This window comes from Pipra filicauda, unplaced genomic scaffold (genome assembly GCF_003945595.2).
Source record: "Pipra filicauda isolate LSUMZ 115617 unplaced genomic scaffold, ASM394559v2 scaffold286_size1242794_pilon, whole genome shotgun sequence".
In the NCBI taxonomy this organism is placed as follows: Eukaryota; Metazoa; Chordata; class Aves; order Passeriformes; family Pipridae; genus Pipra; species Pipra filicauda.
The window spans coordinates 153,573-168,466 of NW_024104405.1; positions in this window are offsets into that span (position 1 = coordinate 153,573).

Genomic DNA, 14,894 nt, shown 5'->3' on the forward strand with positions numbered 1-14,894 from the left:
CACAGGCTTGGAAAGACCCAATTTCCCCTCCCAGCTCTGCCTCTGACCCGCTCTGAGACTTTATCAGGGTTATTTCTTCTCTCTGTGCTTTTTGCTGCCAGTTCTTCATCCTTGCTGTGAGTGTTGAGGGCAGGAACGCCCTGCACGGTGGGTTGCACCATGCTCAGCGTGATGGATGGGTCTGATTTTAGGGATTTAAGACTCTGTTTATATAGAACTTTTCAAGGGTTGTGCACATTTTAGTGAGGATAAGAAGTCTGGAGGTATTTCCTTGCCAGCAGGTTCTCACGAGCTTATTGACTGTACAAAACCCCTTAAAATTCTCACATGCAAAAACTGAGTTTCACTTGGAACAAAAATAGGAAATTACATCAAGAAAATGATTAGAGGACAGAGGATTTTGAAGAAGGAAGTGGATCAGTGAACAGGTTACAGGAGAAACCAGGACTCTCTATCAATGTAAACAGCTTCAAATATGACTCATCAATTTTTAAGTTAAGGAAAAGAATAAGTTCACTCAGGGCCAAGGAGCCCAGAGGTGGAAGCTGCCATTATTTAGACATCTCCAGGGGATGGAAAATAAGGAATGATCAACCAGAACAGCACTGCAGGCATAAAGAAATAGAGAGGAGGGGAAAATCTGCTCAAGGAGCTGGGCTGGATCTGTGAGCTTGAATCAGACAGAAATATCACGTATTTCACAGGGATTTTTATGGAAATTGTTAATATTAAATGTGATATAGAAGTAAGAGTTCGAGCCAGCTGGGCTGGGAGACAGGAGATGTCAAAGCAGAATTATGAGGCTTTTTTTAAATGGACTTTTTAAGAATTTAATGGTCAAGCTACTGTGTGAATTTTGGCTTCAAGTCATAGGAAACAGTTGATGCATCAAGCCAGGGGTCTGTCCACTGCCAGCAGAGGAGTGGGACAGGGGAGAACAGCTGGAGCAGGAGGGATGGCTCCAGGAGGGTTGTTACACACCATCTTCTGGTATCTTCTTCCAGCTTGAGCAACAAAATTCCGTAGGCTTTGTAGGTGCAGAGAAAGGCTGGTGGTTTACAAAAGGCCCCTGATGTGGTTTTGATGGATTTTTATGGTGTTATCAAGCATGGAGACACAAAAAAGGCAGGTTTTTAAAAAGACATCACCTGGGCACTGACAGTTCCCTGAGCCACTCACTTGGGCTGACTTTTGCCATGACTTGGGCTTTTCTAGGACCTGAATTTCAAAGCTGAGCTAAGCTGCAGACAAACAACGTTTTGGTGTTACTCTTCTCTCCTCTCCTTGCAAGGGTCACCCCAGAGGCTCAGCAAGCCCAGAGGAGGAGGAGGAAACCCACCACAGCTCCCTGTTCATCCCCCTCAACGGGCTGTTCCCCCTCCTTTGCCACCGTCCCAGCTCAGACCACTTCCACCGCGCCCTGCTCTGCTTCCAAAAACCCACCTTCGTTATTTTTTTTTCTGTTGGCAACGCTGCAGGGAAATATCAGAGGCACCCATGTGGCCTCCCCTGGCTCAGCAAGGAGGTACTGGCTGTGGAAGAAACACCCAATTATTTAGCAGCTGTCAAGGTTAAGCTAAATAACCCCGGGATGGGGCAGGCTGGGCTTTGTGTGTGTGTGGGGAGGCAGGGAAGCATCTTCCCCAGGCAGCCGAGGAAAGCACAACCCGCGAAGCAAATATATTGCCCGAGGCTGCCCGGCGGGACACCGGGTTTCCAGGAATGAAAAGAAGCCGGGGATGTCCTGGCAGACGCCGGGGCAGGGCTACGGGCAGACGAGCTCTGCCCATTCATCAGCGCCCGTCAGGCTCCGTGGGATAAATCAAACGGCGAGAGAGAGGGGAAGGGGGGAAAAAAGTGTCCGAGGGGGAGCTGGGGGGGGGGGAGGAGGGAGCTACGAGTAAGGGGGGGAGAAGAGGGAACGAAAAGGCAGCACGAGGGAGAGGAAAAACTAGATCAAAGGCAGAAATTCATCAGAGATAACGGAATTATTTATTTTTCCTGCTGCTAGTGGGGATTTTTTTTTTTTCCCCTTTGAGGCCCCCCAGGCCTTCTGGGCTCCTACGTCTCCAGCCAGTCTGTTATTCTCAGGCGTCCCATCACCCCACCCCAGCCACAAAGCAACATGTTCACTTCATCACACGGCTCTGCTCTGCACAGCGAGACCTTTTGATCTCCGTCTCTCCAGTGTTTATATGTGACAGTGCAAGAAATGTATTTACAGTACACGAGGCTCTGTTAGACACTGCCTGCCTTCATTTGAACATTAATATTGGGAGCAGGGGAGGGGTGGGGGGAGCAGCTCTCCTTTAATTCACCCATCATTTATTAAAGTGTTTATTTGGAAATCCGCAGGCCCATTTATCTGGTTATTACTCAGAGCAGGATCAAATAATAACTCAGGTTCTCTGTGTCACACAAGACAAACCAAATATACTCTGGATGAGGTCTTTCCATGGCCTGTGTATCCATCCTCATGCCTGGTGCTTGGCTGGCTGTAGGGCCCTGGGTGGGCTCCCCAGACCTGCAATCCAGCTTTTTATCCCTTATTTCACAGGCTCAGATCCAGCCTGGGCCAGTTGCTACTGCTGGAGGTGCCCCCAAAAGCCCCCCAATAGCAGGGGGGGCCTGGCTGGTCAAGGAGATTTCACCAGAGCTTTTCACCAGCTCTGACTCAAGCTCTGCTTTTAAAACTGTCTTCCACCTTTGTCGCCTTCCCCAGGAGTAGGTGGATGTGTGCAGGAGCAGCAAGCCCTGGAGGACCACACCAGCACAGACAGCTCTCTATCACTTGCTGGTAGCAGTCAGAGAAAGTGGAGTCACCACAAAGCTCCTCTTCTCAGACTCTGACCCCGGGAGAACACCCTTAACTCTGGGATGTTCTGGGATAAACAGCTGGTATTTCTGGAGATGAAGGCAGTCAATGGCTTCCTACTTCTCTGTCTGCCCCACCATCTCCTTCCAACCTTCACTCCCCACCTCACACCTTCTACTCTGCTTTGGGTTGCCCAACACAACCACTTGATGAACGATGAGGTTTTTGGAAGCGCTGATTTTGAGCTCTCAGCTGCTCTAGGCCACATTCAGATGGTGTAAGAGCCCCTGACACATGTTTCTGGTGACCAGCTGTTGGTCTTCAGAGGCTGAGAAAACACTGAAGCCACTTTCAAGTGGAGCTTGGTGTTAAACAAGTTTTGAGCAAACAGCCTTTGGCACTGAAACGACAAAGGGAAGATGGATGTGGCCCATTTCACAAGGTAATGCTGGGCTGAAGACCCAGCAGAGCTGGTCAGGAGACCCAGCAGAGCTGGTAACACTTCCCAGACTGATCCAGAAGAGAGGCTGGAAGCGCCAGTTTGCAAAATGCTTGGGAAAACATTGTGCTTGAGGAAAAGAACAGTTACAGACGCTGGCTGGTGCAAGGAAAAGTAAATTCAGTAGATGAGATTGGACACACGTGGGTTCTGTTCTCCGGGCACTTCTTTGCCCTCCCACTCTTGACTACAAGGGTTGAACAACCATCAAATCCCAGTTCTTCTTCAGTGTTTGACATCATGTTTTCCATCAGTAGCTGCTTGTAAATCTTGGTTTAAGATTGTGGTGTGTTCCAGCTGATGTTGCAACAGGGATCACACCAAGCCCAGCTTGCTTGGGATCACCAGGTAAGTGCCAAGATTATCCACGGTTGGACATGATGATCTTAGAGGTCTTTTCCAACCTTATGAAGGAATGAAGCACCAAGCCTGGAGGTAGAATGATAGAAAACACCCTTGATCAGCTCACTGGGAAGTAACATGAGCCTCTGCCAGGCTCCCCTACAGCACAGGCAGAAGTGTTGTAAAGCTGGAAAGGTAACTTGTGCTCTGAGAGCTTCTGTGACCCACTCACCTCCTGGCACACAGCTCCACCACGGCTCTGCTGCCCCATGCAGCCTCTCTGGGGTCTTTGGGGGTGTTATAGGTGGTATGTCCCATCCCTGGAACTGTTCAAGGCCAGGTTGGGTAGGGCTCTGAGCAACCTGGTCTAGTGGAAGGTGCCCCTGCCCACAGAAGGAGGGGGTGGAATGAGATGGACTTTAAGGTCCTTTCCAACCCAAACCATTCCAAAATTCTGTGATTTAACCATGAAATGACTCTGACTTGGTGGGCTCTATGTGCTCCCAGTGGCAGCACCTTAACACACAGGATGCATGGACATCCACGGGACCCACACCACACACTCACCAGCAGCATCACCCCATCTCCACCTCCCAAAGCCTGCAGGGAGCTGGGCTCACCCCAGCCTGGACTGGGATGTTTTAGAATAAGTGGGGGCAGAAACTGGCACTGTCACCTACAGCCTGACAAGCCCTGCTGAACTCAGAGCAGGAACTGCCCTTAGGAAACACCCTGGCCACGGGCAGCACCTGCCACTGACCCCGGGACAGCACAGTGCTCCTCAGGCAGCCACAGACGTTCATTTTTAATGCCTGCTCTCTCTACACGTGGATTTAAGGTGCACGTGATAAGGTGTCATAAAAATATCTGACAACAGAGGAAACACTGAGCTGCTGCACCCGTTTTCCTTCGACACTATTTGTAGAGTTGTCTCGCTTAAAGCCTGGGATCCTGTAACAGAAGCCTCCGGTGGCAGGAGCACAGAGCCCTGTCACCCCCTGGGCTTCAGAGCCCTGGGCCACCCTGGTCTGGGTGATCAGGCCCAGAAGACACCCACTGGTTCCCACTGGGGTGCTATGTCAGGATATGATCACGCTGATAAAAACGGCATGGGGATGAAATGATCTTTTTGGTGAAATTACGCAAAGCGGGGGGAAATTTTGCTTAAAAGGAAAAGGCATATTCACATTTTCAGAGGAAATCGCTGTTTTTCTGCTCAGCAGATCTTTTCTGTCTGGAAGTGGAGTTGTTTTAGCTGTTTATATGACATGCATGGAGGGAAAAGGCAGTTCCAAGTTCCAAGCATTTGCTACGTGAATATATCTACATTGTACATAAGTGCAATGTTTTGATTATGTATAAAATCATTCCCCTTTCCTGCCTTACCCTTTTTAAAAAAAAATAATTGCATTTTGGCCTTCCAACTTGATTTACAATCATTTTATTTCTCCCAACCTACTCTTTCCAAGGACAACCATTCATTTTGTAGTCCTCACTGCTGAAATCCCGCAGTGCTTTTAATCCTTCCTGATACAGAGCCCTCAAAAATAAAACTCAGCAATTAACCACTTGAAAAATGTTTATATTAATTTTTTTAATTTTTTTTTTTTTAATTTTACCTTCCCTTTCACTCCTAACTCTGCAAGAAGGGGTGAGTCACAGCTTTGAAATCTGCACTGGATGCCAGCTGAAAACAGAGGCTTTACACGATCAAATTGACAGATGATTCCAAGGCAGCCCTGCTACGCACAGACCCATCCATATTCTGAGTTAAAAGAAATATTGCATTTTTAAGGGTAAAGAAACATATTTAAGAGATAAAGGAAAAGAAAAGTTTGCTGGTCATCAATTATCATAATAAAACAGAGGAGGGGGGGGGGAGAAATTCACTTTAAAGACATGTTAAAGCCCCCTAATCTTCAAAGAGATAAAGGCTGCCCCTGAGCGAGCCACTTCGCCAGGAGGCGGCTGCGGTCCCGGCCTCGGGGGAGGCTGATCCAGCCCAAAAATAAGCCCAGGATAAACTTGAACTGAGTGTGGTCGGGTTCAGAGGGTGATAGGGAAGGAGGAGAAGGGGCACAGAAGGACACGGTGAGGGCAGTGGTGGGTGGTGGCTGTCGGGAGAGCCCCACGTTTCGGGGTGGCACCACCGGACACAAAGGGAACCCTGCGTGTTCTTCTCCCTCCAAGCCCTGCTCCTCCTGCCAGGCAAGCAGATGCACAGTTTCAGCTCAAAACAGCTTAGAAGATGGCAAAGAGTCCTGACTGGCAAAGCTCAGCTGCATTTGGAGCTGCAGGGACAGAGCTCATCCCCAGCCCTCTGCAGACAGTGGTCACCACCCGAGTCTGGATCAACCCCTTGGGGCATTTCGCTGTCTGGGGATGACAGGCAAGGGATGGAGGAGAGGGGTGAACTGAGATGGGACATTCCTTATGCTTCTGGGCACAGAATGGGCATGCAAAGGCCAGAGTCGTGTCATGGGTTGGGAGAGAACGTTCTTAGATCTTGTGATCGCTGCTGCGAAAGTCCAAGCTTGGACTCTTCCCATGTGATCACTTGCAGAAGATGCAGCAGGGTGGAAAATTGTGTACAGGTCTCCTCCCTCTGTAAATTTTGTAGTTGGAATTCAGACAGAGGATGCTTTGAGATCAGCACTTTAAGCAGCCCTCCACAAAGCCTTCAAGCTGCCCAAGCAACACGTGCCAACAGGGAGGCTCCATCTGCAAATTGCATTTCACAGCTCACCAGGTGGAAGAGACTCTTGTGCAACTCTTGAGTAATTTCCACGATGAAACCTCTCTCTTTTGACAATTTTAGAATGTAAAGTTCGAAAATAAAAATAAAAAAACCCCAAAGAGATGAACAATGACAAGGCCAGGCGGGTTGGGATCCTCTACTGGATTCCTGCCCTTGGGGAGAAGAAAATCAACTGCTGAAGCAAAACTGAGACCACGAGCACTGCCAAGTTTTGGCCACTGGTAAAGCTGTGGGATCATTAAGATTTGGGTCTGTCTGGTTGGTGTTTGCTGGTAAAGGATTGTGACAGAAGGGTCCTAAATCTTGGTGAAAAGAGGGTCCCACTGAGTGAAGCAGCAGGAGTCACCAGAGGGCAAAAAAGGACCACCAGGAAATGAAAACCTGGATTCAGCAAAGGGAGGCAATGCCCCTCAGAGGGGCTGCCTGGAGTGCTCAAGAAAAAAGGGAATTTGCTGCAGCTTGTCTGGATTCTGGATAATGCATTATAACTGCATTATTGGATTATTAATACTAACATAGATATGCTTCCCATCCATCCATTAAGCTGGACTGTGTCCCATTAACCAACCACTCATCAGGTTTTCCAGTCAGAGGAAAACTGGACTGGCTCCATCATGAACCATCCAAATCCACATTAAAGCTTGGAGAAAATCACAGCAAAGTTCACTCCAGTTCCTGCAGCCCTGGCAGATTCAGAGCACGAAGCCCATTTTATACAGATGAGCTCAACTAAAGATATTGGAGAAAAGCTGGGAAAAAAAACCTGCCAAGGACCGATGACGGGTGACCTGCCACAAGGTGGGGAGTAATCCCAAAGCATCCAAGTGAGGTATAAGTGAGCTAGTCAGAGCATGGAAAGAGCTGGATACTCGCAGGCTTGGCTAACTCACTTTGCTCCTCAAGCACGTGGTGTGGAGGCCAACCCCAAGGAGAAGACTTCAGGTGTCCAAGCTTTGGAGAGACCCTCCAGCACCGAGCTCTTGTCCTGCCCCAAAACATGTCCATGCCTCTTATCTAAGCCCTCCTGTTCATTCAGCTTGTGCCGTGCCAGCCTCTCACCCTCGAGGCTCTAAAAAGTGGTTTCCAACCTCAGAGCCCACTGGTGTGGAGAGTTTATCACCAAGTTCAACACCAGGCTTTTCCTACAGCTCGCCAGCCAAAACTAACACAAACAGCCAGCTCCTCGTTCATTATTCTAATTCCACCATAAAACACGCCAAAGCCAGTTCTGACTGGGGTTTTTGGTGATTTACTGCCTTTTCAGCAGGCAGTGTCCAATGAATTGGGTCAGATTTACGCCGGAGGAGCAGCTGGAAGGAGCTCCCCCAGCACAGCCTCTCTCGCTGTGCCTGGAGCAGCAGGAGCACTGCTCGGCTGCCCAAAAGGGGCATGCCCAAAACTTCCTTATTTCCCACCACACAGGAGGGGCTGCCTCCAAAGTCTTTCTGTGAGCACTGAAAAGACAAAGGCAAAGGCAGAGCTGAGGGGGTTTGGACCGTTGCTTGACTTGGGCTCAAGAGTTTGAGGGAGCAATTCCCACTGGCAGCTCATTCCATCCCTGGAAACATTCAAGCCAGGTTGGATGGGGCTCTGAGCAACGGGTCTAGTTGAAGGTGTCCTGCCTATGGCAGGGGGTTGGACTAGATGACCTTAAAGTGTCCCTTCTAACCCAAATTATTCCATCTGAGACACCACTCACAGAACAAGAGGCCCTGGCAGGGTCACACCACTGAGGACACACCAACAAGCAGCACATGGGGGGTCCTGGCACCGCATCAGGGGTCTTGCAAGGGTGGGCAAGGAGGTCCAACACCCCTGGTGTCAGTGGCTGCCATGCCTTGTGCTTCTGGCTGCTGCAGAAAGCTGAAGCCAACACTCAGCCGGGGCACACCTGCACAAAGCCCTTGCTCCTCCTGCATCCCCATTTTCTCTCACTACTGATGAAGGAAACCATCCCCAGCTTCAGCTTTGGCAGGCACCACACACAGCTATGAGAAGTTTCATCTGACCAAGAAACTCCAACACATGCTTTATCAAAAAAAACTCCCAGCCAGCTCTGCTTTCAGCTGCTCCAAAATCCCCTTGCAAGATCTGCTCCAGTGAGCAGGACAGCAGTCCTGTCTGTAGAACATATCACAGCCTGGTTTGCCTCCAGCTGTCCCCACCAGAATTCCCCTGAGGAATGTTGCTGGCTTTGGATGCTCCTGGCTGGGCTAATCCTGATCAAATATAAAACCTGTGCCATTATTTAATTTTTCTTTATCAGGTTGAAAAAGTTTCCAAGGGAGGCTGGTGCATGGAAAGAGAAGGAGTTCTGCTAAAACATTAACCCTCTGGCATCCCACAGCAGGTATTTTGGGGTTCCTTGAGGAATGCTTTTTATCCTTGAGATGTTTCTATTTTAACTACAGCCAAGCTCACATGTAAAGACTCCAGAGCAGAGTTTCCCAAGTTAATGAATCCAGCAGCTTTGCAAGGGTACCAGTCAGCTCTTCTGCTTTCTAGTCTGCAAGAGGAAAGGATGAAACAGGCCAAAAAAAAACCCCTTTTGCAGTTACAAACATCAGCCAGGGCTTCACTAATGCCAGGAGGGAAGTATCTAGAAATGGACACACAGATATCCATCTTCCTCTGGGAGCCCTGGGAGAGGGTGGAATGCTTTTCCTCGCTGTCAGGCTGATGCACTCTTATGATCTTGGTCTGATGTTCCATAGCTCACTCCTGTCTCTGCAGGGATGCACTGAGGATGCAGGATGGGCATCTTCAAAACCCCGGGGTCAAGATGCAAAGGGGACAGAGGAGGGAGTGCCATGGTTTCCTGTCATTCCCATCACCAGATCCTGAAGGACTTCCTCTGAATCCCTTCTCCTTGCCCAGCAGCAGTGGCTGGGAGATGTCCTGGGGGCACAGACCAAGAGCAAACAGACTCTGAAGGAGTCCAGGAGGCCCTGGCTGCAGCAGCTCGTGGTTCAAAGCACAGTGCAGCGATGCCTCGTTGCTCCATCAGCCACAAACAGCTCTGACACCAGCCAGATGCTTTTCCTTCCTCGAGCTGAGACAGCTGAGTGAGCCACATCCCTGGGGAGCTTGGAAGTTGGATAAACCCCTCCTCAAGCTGCTGGGGATGAAGCTATTCAAGCAATGCTGCTAAGCAGGGCAACAATGCAACTCCCATCCAGGGCATCCCTCAAAGGCTTTCAAGCCACGCTGTGCATCCCAGCCTGCCTTCCTCCCCTGCCAAGCACCTGAGGCTTTTGCACCATGCTGTGCTGGAGACCATCTGGGAAGGCTTGTTGCTGCTGCCTTGTTTTCTCCTGGAGGCACTGGAAGAAGCAGTGCTGCAGATGTGTGCAGGGGAGCCAACCTGGGTTTCACATCAGGGTTTTGAGACGAGGGATTTTTGGTCCTTCACTTGCTTTGGCCCAGGGGAAAACCTATTTCCCCTCCTTCCATGGGCCCTTTAACAGCACAGACACTTCCATGTTTCAGTCTGGCTCTTTTTTATTCCTGCTGCACAGAACAAAAGCAGTCTGGTCTATGGTTGGCTGCATAACATTAAGACAAGGAATTTGTGTCCTTCTCACCTCACCGGGTTACTGGAAGTTGTAGCTTTCTCCAAGTGCCTCCAGGCTGCTTGTGAGGAGATGCAAAGAAGAGAAAGAAAACAAAACCTTATCTACATGAAAACATTGCTCTGGCTTGGCCGAAATAGAGAGTAAAAGCAGCTCAAGGCTCGGAGTGATGAGCTCCTTAGGATTTAGCTGTGTCAAAGAGCTTTCTCCCCCTTCTTGCAGGTACCACATGTCTGCATGGTGGCTCTCCAGGGCTCTCCAGTTGTCCCAGCCACTTTCACATCAGCCAACAAGAGCAGGAGAAAAGCCTGGGAAGCCCCTTCCTTCATCCTGCAGTGCTAAGCACCGCTGCTTCCCTGCAGCCAGCCAGGGAGGACCACCACTCACTGAATGCCAGCACCCCCAAATCTTACCCTGGCATCAAACAGCTTTAGGGTACCTTGCCCAGAAAGCCACACTTTTCACTAAGAAAAATATTGGGGGATGATTCCCTGCACATCTGTAGCAACAATGGGCCACATTAGACCAGAATTTGCATTTTTCTGTAGGTTAAGCGGGAGGACACATCTCTCTGCCAGGAAGGGACTGGTCTGCGCTGCTTGTACCACACAGAAACCCAGTCACTTGCCCTCAGCCCCTTCAGGATGAGACAAGCCCTGGGTTTTCTCTGCCTTCTTCCTTATCTGAGCTGAGAGTTGCCAGCAGCTCAGCACTGAGCTCCCCCGGGAGCTCGGGGAGAGCCGCGAGCCCCGTCTGCAAACGTCATCCCAGCTCCAGCAGCACAGCAGGTCTGTGTTATACCAGCCACAGCAGCTCTGCCAGAGGAATCAGCTTCTTCAGCCAGCACTGCTGATGAAACCCCCTCCATTCCCTGGCTTTTGCTGCCGATGCACCCGGGGAAAGGTATCACAGTGCGTTCATTAACCAGGTGACACTCAAACCCAGCAGCCTCCCCCACCTTCCTCGAGGCACAACCACTGCGAATTAAATTACATGGCGGGGTAGGATTTAGTGGGCTGCTGGGAGTGCACTTGGCGCCCAGATTCCCATATCTGGAAGAGGCCTGTCCTTTGTGTATTGTGTTATGAGACAGAGGCGGAAGAAAACACCTGGAACGCTGAGGCCGGGGTGGGGGGAAGAGACGTTGCCATGGCTGGTTATAAGGTTTGGGCCAGAATTTGTAAAGGTCTTTGGAGATTCTGGCCTCTTCCAGTGGGACTTGTGCACCATGACTAGGAGAAGTAACCTGATGCCCAGAGATCTGGATCAGGGCTTGCTGTGGATGGTCAGAAATCCTGGACCATCCTCCACTGCGCACCCATGGAGCAGATCTCTGCTCTGTCTGCTGCGGGACTGCTGCGTCCTGGAGGCACTGACCTGCTCCATCTGTCAAGCAGAGTCAGCCTCTGCCTGGGATGTGTTGGATTTGCTGTGTGCACACAGACAGGACCACCTCCCTTCCCATGTGTTGACAGGACTGTATTCAAGCACCTAAAGATATGTAAAAAAGCTCCTGGTGGGACGGAGTGCGGGGCCGAGCCCCGCTGAACTCACAGGCTTGCACCTTGCAGAGCTGCTTCCTCCACCTCTCAGCCACTACTTCATCCTCCAAAATCCATGGCACCCTTTTTGGCTGGGATAGGAAACTCCAGCAATGATCTCTAACGAGCCTTCAGCTCTTCCCTACCCTCGGAACACTACGCAAATATCTTTTGCAGCCAAGAAGATGGATGGGACAGCCAAGGGCAGAGAGGGAGGGGAGGAAACGCAGATAAAGCCTCTCCCCCGGCTCTTCATGGGAAATCCCCCATCACAGGCGTGAAGAGAGAGGTGAGAGGTTTGTCAGACACCAGTAATGGTCTCCCCACCCTCCCTCCTGAGTCTGCTGCATCACAAATGATGAAGCAGAAAGCTGGAGAGCGGGTTGGAGTTACAGAGCAAAGACACCGAGCGCCAGCGCAGGGTCCCCCCGGTCCTCTCCTTGCCCCCTTACAGCGTCACTGCCTGGTACCCCGACCTGGGAGCTCCTCAGAATGAGCTGCAGAGCACACACTTCACTGTGTGAGACACGGCACCTCCCTTCCTACCGGCAGGAAGGGAAAACCCCATAAATAAATGGCAGGAGGAGAGATATTACAGGTCCTCCAGCAAGCGCCTGGAAGCCGCCTCAGAGGCGAGGAGGGGGGAGGAAGGGAGGCTGACTGACAGCCTGATTTAAGACCTGCCTGAAAAGCAAACAAAAGCAATTGAAAACTGCATCATCTAGGAAAACTTAGTAGGTTGTATTTTCACAAGTGAGGACTGATGGTAAGACCAGCTTAATCCCCCAGCGGACTTTCCACACCTCCGCAGGCCGGCCGGCGGGGCCAGCTGTTTTGTCTTGCAGCTGATTGCTGAAACAACATTGTCGGGCTGGAGGGATTGAAACAGGATGGGCTGGAGGGAGCAACACGCAACAGAGGCCTTAAAAGAAGTGTGCTTGACTTCCAAACCCCCCTTCTCCCCAAAGGAGCTGGGGGCACCTCCGGAACTCGCAAGGATGCTCAAGCCTGGGCAGAGTCTCTGCTCACAGGCAAGCAGGAAGAAATCCCTAGAGAAGTCTTCCTCAGCGTTTGCAGCTAGTTTAGGGTGAACAGGAAACACAACCAGGAGGTAAAGACATAACTTATGGCCTTATCTTTCCTTCTCAGGGACTGACCTGGGGACCCAACGAGCTGAACATGAGCTACACCACAGTGCTGTGGCCACACCGGGCTGACTGACGGCAGACACGGCGCTCGACACAGACAAGTGTTAAAAGATTACCTCATGGGCAGGCAGACAAAAAAACCCCAGCCCAAGACATTCTAAAGATAATATTTCCATTTGGTTTTGGCTCGAAGAGAACCGCAGAGTTCCCTCCTGCTAATTGCAGAATCCCGATAAATTCCAGAAGAGGAGAGTGAAAAACACCACTTTGCCCCAACCAGGGGATGTTCTGAGCTCCTGACTCCATTCTATCCCCACCTTGAAATGATGAACCAGGATGACATTTCCTTTCCCAACATCAGACTTGTTAACAGAGCAAAAACCCACACGTTTAAGCAGCTCAACACATCTCCTGTACAGATGAGACATGCAAGCAGCAGATGTACAACCCCCTGTTACTGAATCTGAACCTTTTTGTCTGCAAGTGGTTTAAAATCCCTGCCTGATGGTTAGAGAACAAAAGGCAAAGTAAACCCACTCTTCCATCCATTCCTTTCCAAGCCATCTATTTTATCCTACAAGCTGTGAGACTAGATATATATGCATGAGAATAGATATATAATTAAATGAAGATGGGAGGTGGTTCACCTGGGATATTTGAACATTTAGGGCTGACAGCCTAACAAGTTCCTGCAGGGTAATAAGCCTAAGCCTGGCATCTGGGAGCTCAGGGGATGTCCACACAATTAAAAGCAGCTGAGGCATCTCTTGGTAGCTGAGTCTCAATGACCATGGTGTGAAGTTCCCTCCATCAGCTTAAGCTGTTTGATCACAGGAATCATTTCAATAATGCTGCATGTTTGCAACAGGTAAGGAACATGTGTGGTTATGCCTGCTGGGCTGAGGGGTGGCAACTCCACCAGGAGCAAGGACTGATCCCTTCCATGATGCTCTGGAGGCTGGGGCAGGTCTGTCTGCCCACACAGGTCTGTGCTGCTGCTGCCTCCTGTTATCAGGAGAGCCTGGTGCTCTCCAGATCTGAGGGCTCTGATAAGACTCAGCATCCCAGGTACTGCCACGACATCTGGAATCCAGACCGCAGAGAATTCGCTCCTTTCCTTCTCTGAGAGAGAAGATGGATGAACCTGCCTGGCTGACCCCGGATTGCTCAAAGGGACAGGTGATATATCAAGGTCTCTCCCTCTGCCAGCCTCTAGGCAGTGATGTGGACCTGGTCTCGAGGAAATCTGTCCTCTGCTCGGTCCCCAGCAAGTGGCAGCACTGGCAGGACAGCATCCTCTGCTTCCTGCCCTCACAGCTTCATTTCCCTTCATGGTTATTTCTTGAATTACTGGGTCTGCTGACAATCAGGTGAGAGAAGTTGCTATTTAAGAGCAAATATTTTGATTCAAATGGTTTTTACCTTATAAAAATGTGACATTAAAGCCCAGGCCACCAGATATTCTGTTTTTTCCAAGGCTGAAAGCTTTCTGAAATTCAGTTTCGTGGTGATGTTTGATCTCTTTAATTCATCTCCATTTTTGCAAAGACAGTTACCACACCAAGCAGCTCTGCCCTCCTTAGCCAAGCCAAAGCCATCTCTTCCTCCCATGCTCAAGTCTCTGTGCAACCAGCAGTGAAAAGGGTTGGGAAGTTTTGATTTTTGGGGGATTAAACGAGGAACAAGGCGAACATGTCACAAACCACCAAGAAAGACAAGTGACAAAGAGGACACCAACAAAGATTTGGTCTCAAATCTGAGTCACTCTCAACTCTGAGTTCCAAAACCCTGCCCAGGTCTTCTCCCAAATAGCCACAAGCCCTGCTGAATCCATCAAGCCTGACCCATCAAATATTTGGCTTTTCCTATCCTGACAAGGGAAAAAAAATCATCTAAATATTTATTCCACCTCCACAAACTGGATTTTATTTCCATTATTAAAGGTCTGTCCCTGAAACCAGCACCTCTAACTGGAGCACCACCTGTAACTCCTCCTTAACCCAAACTAAATAAATCAACTCATCACTATTTCAACAAGTTAAAAATCTCTCAAAGACTTTGTAACTTCAGTAAAATCAGTAAAGTGCAAAGAATAAGTCAGGGAAGTGGAAGCAGCAAGGAAGAACTTCCAGTACCTGTTTACCACGGTTCTGAATTCATCCCAGGCACAAGTGAATGCTCTCAGGGTGTGATGAACTCTGGGCTTTGGGTCTCTGTGA